Here is an 11,854-nt window from a genome sequence, read left to right on the forward strand (position 1 = left end):
TGAACTGTCGGGCATTTATACTTTGGTATTATCATGGAAGGGACTCTACAGAAGATTTATCTAGACCCAGCCCATCCGGGAGGGTTAGGCAGTGTGTCTAAACTTCGCAATGCGGTTGGAGAATGTACCGGGGTGACGCCGTCACTATCTAGTGTTAACGAATACCTACTAGCGCAAGACGTGTACACATTACACGCCAAGGCAGCCGTACATTTCCCGAGGAATAGGGTTTTGGTCCGCGGCATTGACAAACAGTTTCAGGCTGATCTAGTTGATATGGGTGAATATGCTGAGGAAAATGATACTGTGCGGTATTTACTGACGTGTATCGATGTATTTTCCAAATATGCGTGGGTTAGATGTCTTTCTAACAAATCGGGCCTCACAGTCACAAAAGCCTTTAAAGACATTCTGAGTGACGGACGCATACCTGTGAAACTTCAAACAGATGAAGGTACAGAGTTTTATAACAAACACTTTCAGCGGTTAATGTCACAGTATAAAATTACGCATTTTTCAACATCGAACGAGACCAAGGCCAGCGTGGTGGAGCGCTTTAACAGGACTTTTAAAACCCGCATGTGGAGATATTTAACAACCGTTAATTCACGAAGATATGTGGATGTAGTACAGGAGCTTGTCGAGGCCTATAATAACTCACACCACAGGTCCATAAAGATGCAGCCATCAGCAGTCAATAAAGACAATGAGAAGACGGTCTTCATCCAACTGTACAAGTTGTACCCTCAGAAGCCAGTATGCTTTAAATTTAACAAGGGCGACACCGTGAGAATATCAAAACTCCGCGGGGGATTTAGGAAGGGTTATAAACAAACATTCACCGATGAGCATTTTACAATATCAAGGTGTATAGCCCGAGATCCTCCGGTTTATAAACTAACTGATTGTGCAGGGGAATTGTTGAAAGGTACGTTTTACGAACCGGAGTTACAAAAAGTAATTATAGGTAAAAACAAGATGTTTAAAATAGAAAAAATTATGGATAGAAAAATCTCCAGAGGCAAGAAGCAGGTCTTTGTGAAATGGTTGGGATGGCCCGAGAAGTTTAACTCCTGGGTCTCAGAAAAAGACATAACGGATGCTTGATAAAAGACACATGCATGCATCTTGAGAGTTCACTCTTAAACCGGCCACCATAGGACACGGCACGATGACCCAGAATGGTTTTTATGTTACACTACCTAGTAACGCGTCTGCTCAGGTTTATCCTAAAAATCAGATATGGAACTACAGGACAAAATTAGCCAAGGCCATTGTTCTGAGCGAACCACATGAGGTGGGGTTGGTAGAATTCCAGTATCCGAGAGTGTGGTACAGTTTTCCGAAAACAGATGCGGTTGTAAAAGTGTACAATGGTAAAAATAGGGTTAAATCGGCCTTTACTATGGACATTGGGGTTTATGAGTCTATACAGGCTATTGTTAAAGCGTTTAATGCTCGAATCAGCACTAACACGCAGCTGGAGGGGGTATCTATGCATTATAGTAGTGTTAAAAACCGCGTATACTTTCTGGGGTCAACAGAGGATTCAACTATAACCTTTGTAGGACGGCTCGCGACAATATTGGGGTTTAAAGATGGGGAGGCTTTTCCCCTACCGACTACTGACAGATCCCACATCACCCCCTATCCCGCCGATATACATGCAGGTTGTTACACATTTTACATATATAGCGATATTGTCGACTATCAATTAGTGGGGGACAGCCATGTACCTCTTCTAAGATGTATAAATGTGGCTGCCGAACAACGACGCATACCCACTCTGACTTACGACAGGCCGCAATACACATCTCTCTCCAAAAACGTTATTGATGATATTGAGATATCCATAAAAAACGATCAGAACGGATACATACCCTTTTTATACGGAAAGGTCATAGCGAAGCTACATTTCAGACCTATAAAACAGCGTTTCTAAAAAGAAGAAAACAAGTGGAAGATGAGGAATAGCCACTACACACACGACGACGGCCGATATATGGCATATTATATGAACCAAGCCGGCGGAGAACTACCGGGATTTATAGGATCTCAGACACAATATGGCAATGGTTTGGGGGGTATATTTCGGGGGCTGCTCAGGATGGCCCTTCCTCTTTTAAAACGGGGGTTCAGCCTGGCTAAACCACATTTGAAAACAGCCGCTACTAACATCATCGGAGACGTTGTATCAAATATAGCCAAAGGACCGTTCTCTGGGGCTCAACAACAACCAGAGCAGCAGCAGGGTCACGGCATGCTAATACACACCCGCAGGGCTTTGAAAAGACCCCCCACAGGCAGGGGCGGTGCGGGGCCAGGGACCAAAAAATGTAAAAGGGATGGTAGGAACAAGGCGGGAGTCAAAAAGAAATCTGGCACAGCCCGAAGAGGTTCTCAGATAAAACGCGCCCGGATTTTGGCTAAAGACATATTTTAGAGGTAGAAACTATGGCGCTCATCCATAATCAGTCGGCGGAGTGTGTAAAGTCTGAACTGGATCTCTTTACTGTTCCTTATACACAAACGTCCATAGAGAAATATTCCTTCATCGAGATCCCGCCAGTCTCATCCATTACAGACAGAGGCCCTTTGGAGTTTCATATTTCGGCCAGCGGTGAAGATTACCTGGATCTGAACGATACCTTTCTGTATATGCGTGTAAAGATAACTAATGCGGATGGGTCCAATTTAGCAGCCGATGCTGATGTCGGCTTCATAAATTACCCTGGATGTACCTTATTCTCCCAGGTTGATATCATGCTAGGGGACAGGCTCATTTCACAATCTTCAAACACCTACCCATACCGAGGCATAATCGAATGTTTGCTTAATTACGGGAAAGACACCCTGGAGACGCAGTTTAGTACAGCTCTGTTTAGTAAAGACACCGCGCAGCATATGGACGAGACGTCTATTAAAGGGGACAACGAGGGGCTGGCCGCGCGAGGAGGACACACCGTTGAAAGCCGTATAGTGGAGTTAATTGTACCAATACATGCCGATTTGTTTTTTCAAGAGAAGTTGTTGCTTAACGGCGTTGATATTTCCTTGAAATTTATACGGTCAAAAGACGAATTCTCGCTGATGACGGCTGCAGCGGCTCAATACAAGGTCAAGATAGTCGCCGCTAGTGTATTTGTAAAAAAGGTCTCCGTAGCTCCGACGGTCCGACTGGCGCACAGCAGGGCTCTTCAACACACAAACGCCAAGTATGCCATCGACAGAGTAGCGCTGAAAACATTCTCCATTCCGGCGGGGACCCGAGTCTGCAACCAGGAGAATCTATTCATGGGCCAGATCCCTAAGTTTATTGTTTTAGGGTTTGTTGACAACGAAGGATACACGGGTAGTTATACACGGAATCCCTTTAATTTCCAACACTATGACACCGAGTTTTTAAGCATTTACGCTGATGGCCACGCATATCCAGCGAGACCGCTACAGCCACTCTTCCAGAGCGGCCAGTACGTGAGAGAATATTACCACCTGATTCAAACAACAGGTCGACATTTAAAAGACAGATCGCTGGCTGTAACACGGAGTGACTTTGGTCACGGTTACTCGCTGTTCTGTTTTAATCTGGAGCCTGACGACGGGCAGTCGGGGAACGTGTCACTAATCAAGACGGGGAATGTGCGCCTGGAGGTCCGCTTCAGAACGGCCCTTCCTCGTACCATAAATATCATATGTTATTCTGTTTTTGACTCCGTTATCGAGATATCAAACCAACGACAAGTCTTGGTGGATAACTTTTAAACACCATGAACACCATAGAGTTGACGAGTATTGTTCGAAAACGGGTTGTTAGGGGGGTCGATTTTATGGGCGTGTTAGCGTGTGACCAGCTGCCTATGAAGGCTTTGCGCAAGTATCCGGTGATGACTATTGTAAATACGCACCCGTCCAGCAGCCCCGGAGAGCATTGGTTGGCGATTTATATCACAAAATACAAGCATGGCTTTTTCTTTGACAGTTTTGGAAACCCTCCTGATTATGAACAGTTTCCAAAAGAAATAGTTAATTTTCTCAATTATAACTGTACGACTATGTCTTATTCTAGGAAACAGGTTCAAAATAATTTTACTACAACCTGTGGCCAACATTGTGTGTTTTTTCTATGTTATATACAAAAAGGCTGGTCTTATTCACGAGTTTTAACTTTGTACGGACCTAATCTAGTCAATAATGATGCGATGGTCTGTCGTTTTGTTAACAAAATCCAACCCTCAGGGTGTTGTGAGGATGCTTTTACGTGTGTACAATGTGTGATCTAATGATAAACTATCCTGTGACGTTTTATGAATAAAATATATAAAGACAACTTTCAGCAGTGAACACCAATTTTATTTTCCATCCACAAAGAACAGACTAACAGATAATACAAAAGCATTACAAACACTTGTGTAAAGTTAAAAACAAAATAATAATAATACAAAATAAAATAAAAATAATATGCATCCAGTACAAGCTTAAAAATAAAAAAGACATGTGTCACACAGTAATAGCCAAACAAATCTTAAAAATCTTCCCACGAATCATCACTCCTAAAAAATTTGGTCTTTAGGGATTTAGGTGTCTTAAAGGGGGTGCTGTCTATAGATCGGCTGGTCCTAGTTTTTGTTTTGAATGACCCCGAAACATTAAAACCCCCGTCATAAACTGCATCACCACCCTTATATTCAGCAATAGACCTCCTAACCTGCGTGTTGGGGATAGCGGATAGGGGGATATTTAAATCAGCTAGCGTTTTTAAAAATATCTTCCAACCGATAGGTCTAGATTCGTCTAAAACATTATACGAGGACGTGACACTTTTCACCAGATCATACAGATGGGTGCCTTTGATCGTTTGATTGTTGACAACGATCTCCCCTCGGTCTGTCCAGGATATGTCGTTTTTTGCGTGGTTCAAAGCATCCAAAATATATTCGGCATGTTTTTTACTTTTTTTAGGTATGTGCCTGATCACATTGCCTAAAATCACATCTTTTCCTGGTACGTCATCTGCTGAAACGACAGGATTTGAGCCCGTGTCACTTTCACCGGAGGGTAGTGGTAAAGGCAACGCCCCCTTCTCACGCTCTCCCTGTCTCACCACAGCCAAGTATCTTTGTAAAATAACGGAATATTTTTTGGCTTTTTCGTACATGTCTGTATCAGGTTGATTCAACACGTCAATCATAGCTCTATCAAGCTCATTTTGCACCGCCTGTCTTATAGACTCTCGTTGATCCTGCTGCTTATAATGAGGCTGCTGCTTTACCAGGCCAAGCTGATGCTGGGGGACCAGAAACATTTTTTGGGTGTGCTCCATTTTTAGCCCCTCCTATTGACAAGACTAATTATAAACGGAATAGCAGCCCCTAATAACGGTAATAAAAAGCCCCCCGACTGGTTGAGGGTCTTTTTCTTCTTGGTCCGTTTAACTTTTTTATCCGCCACCAGCCGGATAATCTTCTTCTTCTTCTTTAAGAGGGCGAATTGTTTGTCGGTCAAAGGAATGTTACCTCTCAATACATTGAGTGCGATCTCACACAGAGAGTCGATAAAATCCGTGCTGGCGTTATTAACAATGACACGTCGCACACGAGGCGTAGATTTATATATCAACTCCAACAATGACAAATTCCTCTGCATGCGTGATGACATTTTAGCGTTATTAACGCCTGTTTGTTTTTTTGGGGATATACACAACCTGTTGGTCCGATAGCAAAGCCGTTCTGAGTCTTAAATGTTCGGGGGTCAACGCTTTATAATCTATGAGAAGATAGCCATATGATTGTTGGGTCGCATCGTTAAAGGCCTCTAAAAAATATTTAGTATTACCCGGAAACATCTGTCTGGCCAGTAGTGTGATTTGATATTTATCCCTAGGGTTTTTAAACAGAATGAGATAGTTGGTGTTTAAACTAATAGTGCGACTAGATTTACCCTGAATAAATAAATTTTGTACTAAATATATACAGCTGAGATTTCTATGATGTACATATTTGGTAAAAACATTTTGAACTTCTATATTATTCCCGGCATCATTCATTAAATCGTCTATAATGAGTAGATTGTTTTTGGCAGGAGGTAGTAAAACATCATCGCACAGAGACTCTGGTAAGCCCTCTACAAAGTTAATGTCTCTGGTTTTAAGCAGTTGATCATATAAAGGCTGCCAGCATGAATAAATGTAGACGACATTGTCAATACGATGTGAAATAACCCTCTCAGCATTTGCAATAATATCCTTGACAAAAAAAGTCTTTCCACAGTTTGAAGGCCCACTCACTACCAAACTAAAGGGGTGTTGTAGTCGTGCATCAAATCCCTGATCGCTGTTAGTATCCATAAGGAAGGGTCGTATAGTCAGACAACACCCTCCGCTTATTGTACACCACTCTGACTTGCTTAAAAACTGTCTCGTTTTTAAGATGGAACTTCTTTTTATCACGCCTGATAGTTTCAGACACTGTGGTCAAAGTGTGTGTGTTGTGATTGGTTACATAAGCCTGTACGAGGCCAATCAGTGACTGGGGGGTGACGACGGAGGCGTTTCTAGCGTTTAATGTGACGCCTTTACATTTGACAGCTGTTTTACCCTGTACCGTGTTATAGGCATAGCATTTGGGTCCTCCTGATACAAACTCTGTGATGTAGTCTTCACTAGGCAGCCCGCATATGTCTCCGCTGTTTAACTCATCAGTCAGGTCACCAAGATATGCCCCCAGGGGCGGCACCCAGTCGCTCCCTCTCGATGTAAAGACAATGCTGTCTGTGTCACAGTACAAGACCCTCTCCTGCAGTTTGTCTAACAAGTCGTAGAGCATCAATCTGGCATGGGCAGTTGTCAGGGCTCCTATAAAGACGTTTACGTCTTTTATACGGGAACCGCGGGCGTCTGCATGTCGCCACTGTACCAAAGCCACGTCATCTGAGATAAAACAGAATTGTCGCACATCAAAGTGGTCACTAAACATCAATTGTGTGAACCGAGCCGGATCTGTGATCAGCTCGCATGCAGGCATATTATTGCGCATACTAAAACGGCCCCACAAAGAGTTTAGGAGGAGTTTGTTGCAGCTTCTCATGGCTTTGTTGACCCTGATTTTGTCAGGGTTTAATTGAATGCCTTCCTTTTCAAAATAGTCTTTGACATATTTCTCCTTGTCGTCGGGGGTTTTAACATGGCCAGGGTAGCCTGACGCTTCCTGTTTACACTTCATGAATGTCTTCACATACCCGCTGAACAATGTGTCTGTTTTGTTGGGGAAATGCCAAACTTCATCAATGGACACAAGCCTGTATCCCTTTTCCACAGCCTTCTGCAGTTCAATTGACACCCAGACCCCCTCCAGCAGTCTGTCTCTGTCTCCGTGAGTGCACTCGCCACTCTGATTCAAATCCTCAGCACATTTGCCACACAATGGGAACATGAGTTTGTCATGACATCTGTATGGTAGGACCGGGTGAAACAGCCCTCTGGGCGGTAGCACTGTGCACTTTATGAGTCCAAAATACTTGTCAATAGACTCAAAATCCTTCAGGATAACCTGAGGATGTCCAACTGGATACTGCTTTTTAGCCTGAACCGTCGGATAAAGACTGGTGAAGTCGTAGTACCTGATTTTTTCATCAGCACCGATCTTGTGGTACAGCTTCATAGCGTTTGTACGTCCCCCAAAGAGGGCCTTTCTAGGCTCTAGACGCTCACGCTTTTTGTAAGTAACCATAAAAGCCTGTACAGCCCCGCTCGTCCGTTTTAACGACGACCACACACACTCCCACATCACTACAACTCGCAGCCCGTGTTGTTTTTGTAGAGAATATATTTTGTCCATGAACACCCTGTATTGTCTACCGTAGGTGATTTTTGTAACAGGGTTCATGTCGCTCTGGACGTGGCATTTGACACATCCGTGGAAAAAACATCCCGCAAATTCATAGCAAGTGTTTGTTACAGAGTTATAGCCATCCACATAGAACGGCTCAAAAAGCTGTTCACCGTGATTGAGAGCATGTTTAATCTCAATATTCTCTGTGAGGGCCACATATTCAAGCCATTGCATCGATACATCAGAATACGTCTTATTCTGAGCAGTGTATGCCCCCTCAAACGTTAGAGCAACTGTGTCCTTTGGGAGAAACAGGGTTTTGAACACCCCCATGCAGCTCGATGCTAGGGTGGTAAATGAGAAGGGGTCAAGTTCCGTGCACTCTATGAATGTCTCACGATAGATGCTGCAGGCTTTTCGCAACACTTCTACATCGTTAACACAGTAGCGTCCGATTTCTTTTTGGAAGTCAAATGTTCCTCCTGAAACGGTATTATACCATTCCATGAATCTCGCTTTATCGCTATCACTCATATCGTCAAAGCCGTAGTAGGACGGATCAGGATATTTACCGACATAATACTCATGCTCCCGGGTGTTGAACTTGTGGGGAAAATAGCCTTTCTCGACATCACTGAACCCTAGGGCAGCGGGGGTTTTTGACAATCGCATGGGAAGGAAACTGAATGAGTCAATCCATCTCTGCCGGTATGACCTGTCATACATCAGTATCACCCGACTCCCTCTCATGGTGACTTGCGGAGTGATCTTTTGTTTGACAAAATATTCCAACAGAATATAGTTGTCAAAGCCGGATGCGTTGTGGGCGATAAACGTGTAGCCTTTGTATCTAGGTCTTCTGTAATACTTCACAAAGGTGTCCACACAATTCAAAGTACTGAAACAAAACTTTTTTCCCTCTAAATCCATAGCACATACATAATTTGCCTCGTGTTTTCCGTTATGAAACCTTGTCTCAAAGTCAAATAATATGTAGGTTGTTTGCGGCTCTTTCTTTTCAAGAGGCTGAATAAAACACTCATGTTTATCATTGCTCTCCAACTGTTGCTCACCACAGTGGACGCAGACTTTTGGCGCGCATTTGTGCGCTTTTTGTCCTGCTTTGTATGTTTTTCCACATGCCTCACAGTATTTCATAGCATCACAGGGGATGAGGGCATGGACGCTTTCTGGCCGCTTGTGCTGATCAAAACAATATTTCGACTTACATATGCGTTTACAATCACCGCATTTCTGTGTTTTACCCAGCTGTGTACGACACTCTAATGTAAAACACACATTACACAGCTGTTCACAGCTGTGGTATAATCGATGTTCATAGGCTTGGTAGCAATACTGACATACTTGTTTTGCCCCAAAAAAGCCTTGCTGGTTTTCAATCAGGTGATAATGGTCATTGTGTAGATATAACCAGACTGTCCGGGGATGAGGCGCATCGTGGGTTTGGAAACACTGAAGTCGTTTACGACCTGCTGCTGCATGGTGGAAGATTATGATTTTCACCCCCAGATGTCTTTCGAAAGCATCTACATCGGAGAATGAGACCTTGTGCATTGGTCCAAAACCCAACGATCTATGTAGTTGAGTTGCAAATCTCACTTTATCTTGCAGGGACATGTCTGGATGATTAAAATGTGCTAAACAGAGCGAAAAGCACAGGTTATTATCAGTATTGTCAGGGGTGTGCAGAAACCGACCCTTCTTTGATAATATCACATCATATGGGACATTTGCTAATTTTAGATAACCCCCACCGTTTCTGTTTTTAGCTACGGTGATCACTAATTCCAATTCATCATCCGTTATAGTCTCATCATTGCTCTGTATCACTTGTGCAATTTGCTCCATAAACAAGTCAGAGTTGTACGACTCGTTTACGCGTAGAACAGCTTGTATGTCACTAGCCAATGAAGGTCCCCGTAACAAAACGTTCAGCACACTACCAGCCGGAGAGGCCTCTACAGCTCTATCAATTACACCCGCCACTATTTCTCTGACCATGTAGGGGATTTGCTCGAGGTCAGTAAGATCCACGTTTCTGAAATCAACCCCTTGTCTAAGCTCAAATGCATTGAATGAAGGCATCTCTCTCATGGTGACTGTCCTTCCCTCTATGCCTGAGGAGGTCTCACCCCCCCTCATTATCTCCCCTCCTCCTGTTAGTGTATCATCATGCCCCCCTTCTGTTCGGGCCTGCTCCCATGACCCTCCCTCATGACCCTCAGCAGGCCCCCCAACACCCTGTTCATGCTCCACATCTCCATTTGCCCCCATCTGATTCAGCCGGTCGTCACATATTTCTGCCAACACACACCCCCCAGCCCCTGCATCATTGTCTGTGTACACAAGTGGGCCGTCTGCATGATCCAACACGTGGCTATTTGCGCCTGTGGTATTAAACCCTGGGTCTAGGACACTGACCAAGTCTGCATAGCCGCTATCTAGATACGATGAATGTTGTTCCGTATAATGAATTCTGTCAACATCATGAAAAGCTTCGGCAGGGTATGCAACAGCAGCAGCAGCAGCAGCAGCAGCATCAACGCGCGATCTCTCCACCAGTGCACGTAGGCTTTTAAGCTGTTTCTCTGTATTCTGTAACAGGACCCTATACCCATCATCATTATTATTATGGTTATCCCCTGATCGATGTATATCACCCGTGCCCCTCTTCAAAACTTTTCTGGGGGGAGGCATACTACACGTCTGTATTGTTTATTTAGACACCCCCCCTTATAGACACCATGCCTAGTAGATCACCTTGGATAAAATTTATTTGTAAGTAGAGCTATGATAGCTTCACTGGATGCATTCTGAGCTATCAGGTATTGTTTTATGGAACAGCCGTTGGCGTCCTGTGTTTGTCTAGCCTCCTCTTGTTTCTTACATAGATCGGTTACTATCTCTTTTAATGCGGTGTTGGAACGCCGCAGTTCACTGATTTCATTTATCAACTCTACATATAAGGGGTTAGCTGTGTCCCTCGGGTGCACAATCACCACCGTGGGTTCTGTGGGTATACCTGCTCTGTTTTGTTGAAATGGGGTTACACACTCTGCCGATGTTGCTCCTATTGTAGTACTCTCTTCTTCATAGTCACAGACCGCCTGCAGCATTTCCTCGTCAGTCAAACATTCTGGATAGTACCATGTGTCCTTTGTTGGTGTAGACCGGTCAATCTGCACCCTGCTGTACAAGCATACATGGTCAAAACATGTTATAAAACAAATGTCTATATATATATATATATATATATATATATATATATATATATATATATATATATATGGATGATGTCACATACCTTGTAGAAGGTCTCTCAGACTGGACACCCGTATGTACTTTTTTTTTTTTCACTGGGGGAGCATAGAATTATAAAATCATTTGAATGATTCGTCAAATAATAAATATATAGAAAGCTTATATCATACTGTCATTTTCCCTACCTGTGCCAGCTCCCTGGTTGGGGCACGTAGTCGTTGTTGGTAGACAACTGAGTGCAGCAATCTCCTTTTCCAGTTTTTCAAGACTCCCATGTATAGGATGCGCTCTGTCATCTATTTCTAAAAGGTATAAATACCTATTAAAAAAAAATATATAAATATATAAAAACAAATATGAATCACTCGACATAGTACAATCTTTAAAGCTTTCTATTTTTAATTTTTTTAATTTATACCAATGTATGTGTGTGTGTGTGTGTGTGTGTGTGTGTGTATATATATATATATATATATATATATATATATATATATATATATATATATATATTTGACAATGAAATAAGTACTTACCACATATCTGGTCCATTGCTCCCCCCTTGTAGTACATCTGGCTCTCACTGGAAATGTCTTAAATGTGAGGATGCACCAGTCTGCCAGGGTGTCAAGAAGGGAACCGTGGCTGTATCTATATAGGAGACCCATACCCCCCGAATGCAACATCATTACCAACTAAGGACCCTGTTTTTTCACACGCCAGGGTCTCAGTGGGGGTGAGGGTTCATA

The 11,854-nt window shown here is 43.2% G+C and overlaps 1 long non-coding RNA gene across 1 annotated transcript; it reads right to left on the minus strand.

The window, feature by feature from the left end:
- Positions 1 to 9,362: 9,362 nt before the first annotated feature.
- LOC144400634 (uncharacterized) lies at positions 9,363 to 11,401 on the minus strand. The gene is made up of 3 exons (XR_013462574.1): positions 11,294 to 11,401; positions 11,152 to 11,203; positions 9,363 to 11,036 (listed from the first exon to the last, which is right to left on the minus strand). It is a non-coding gene; the product is annotated as an uncharacterized LOC144400634 (long non-coding RNA).
- Positions 11,402 to 11,854: the final 453 nt, after the last annotated feature.

This window comes from Gasterosteus aculeatus, chromosome 1 (assembly GCF_964276395.1).
Source record: "Gasterosteus aculeatus chromosome 1, fGasAcu3.hap1.1, whole genome shotgun sequence".
Classification (NCBI taxonomy): Eukaryota; Metazoa; Chordata; class Actinopteri; order Perciformes; family Gasterosteidae; genus Gasterosteus; species Gasterosteus aculeatus.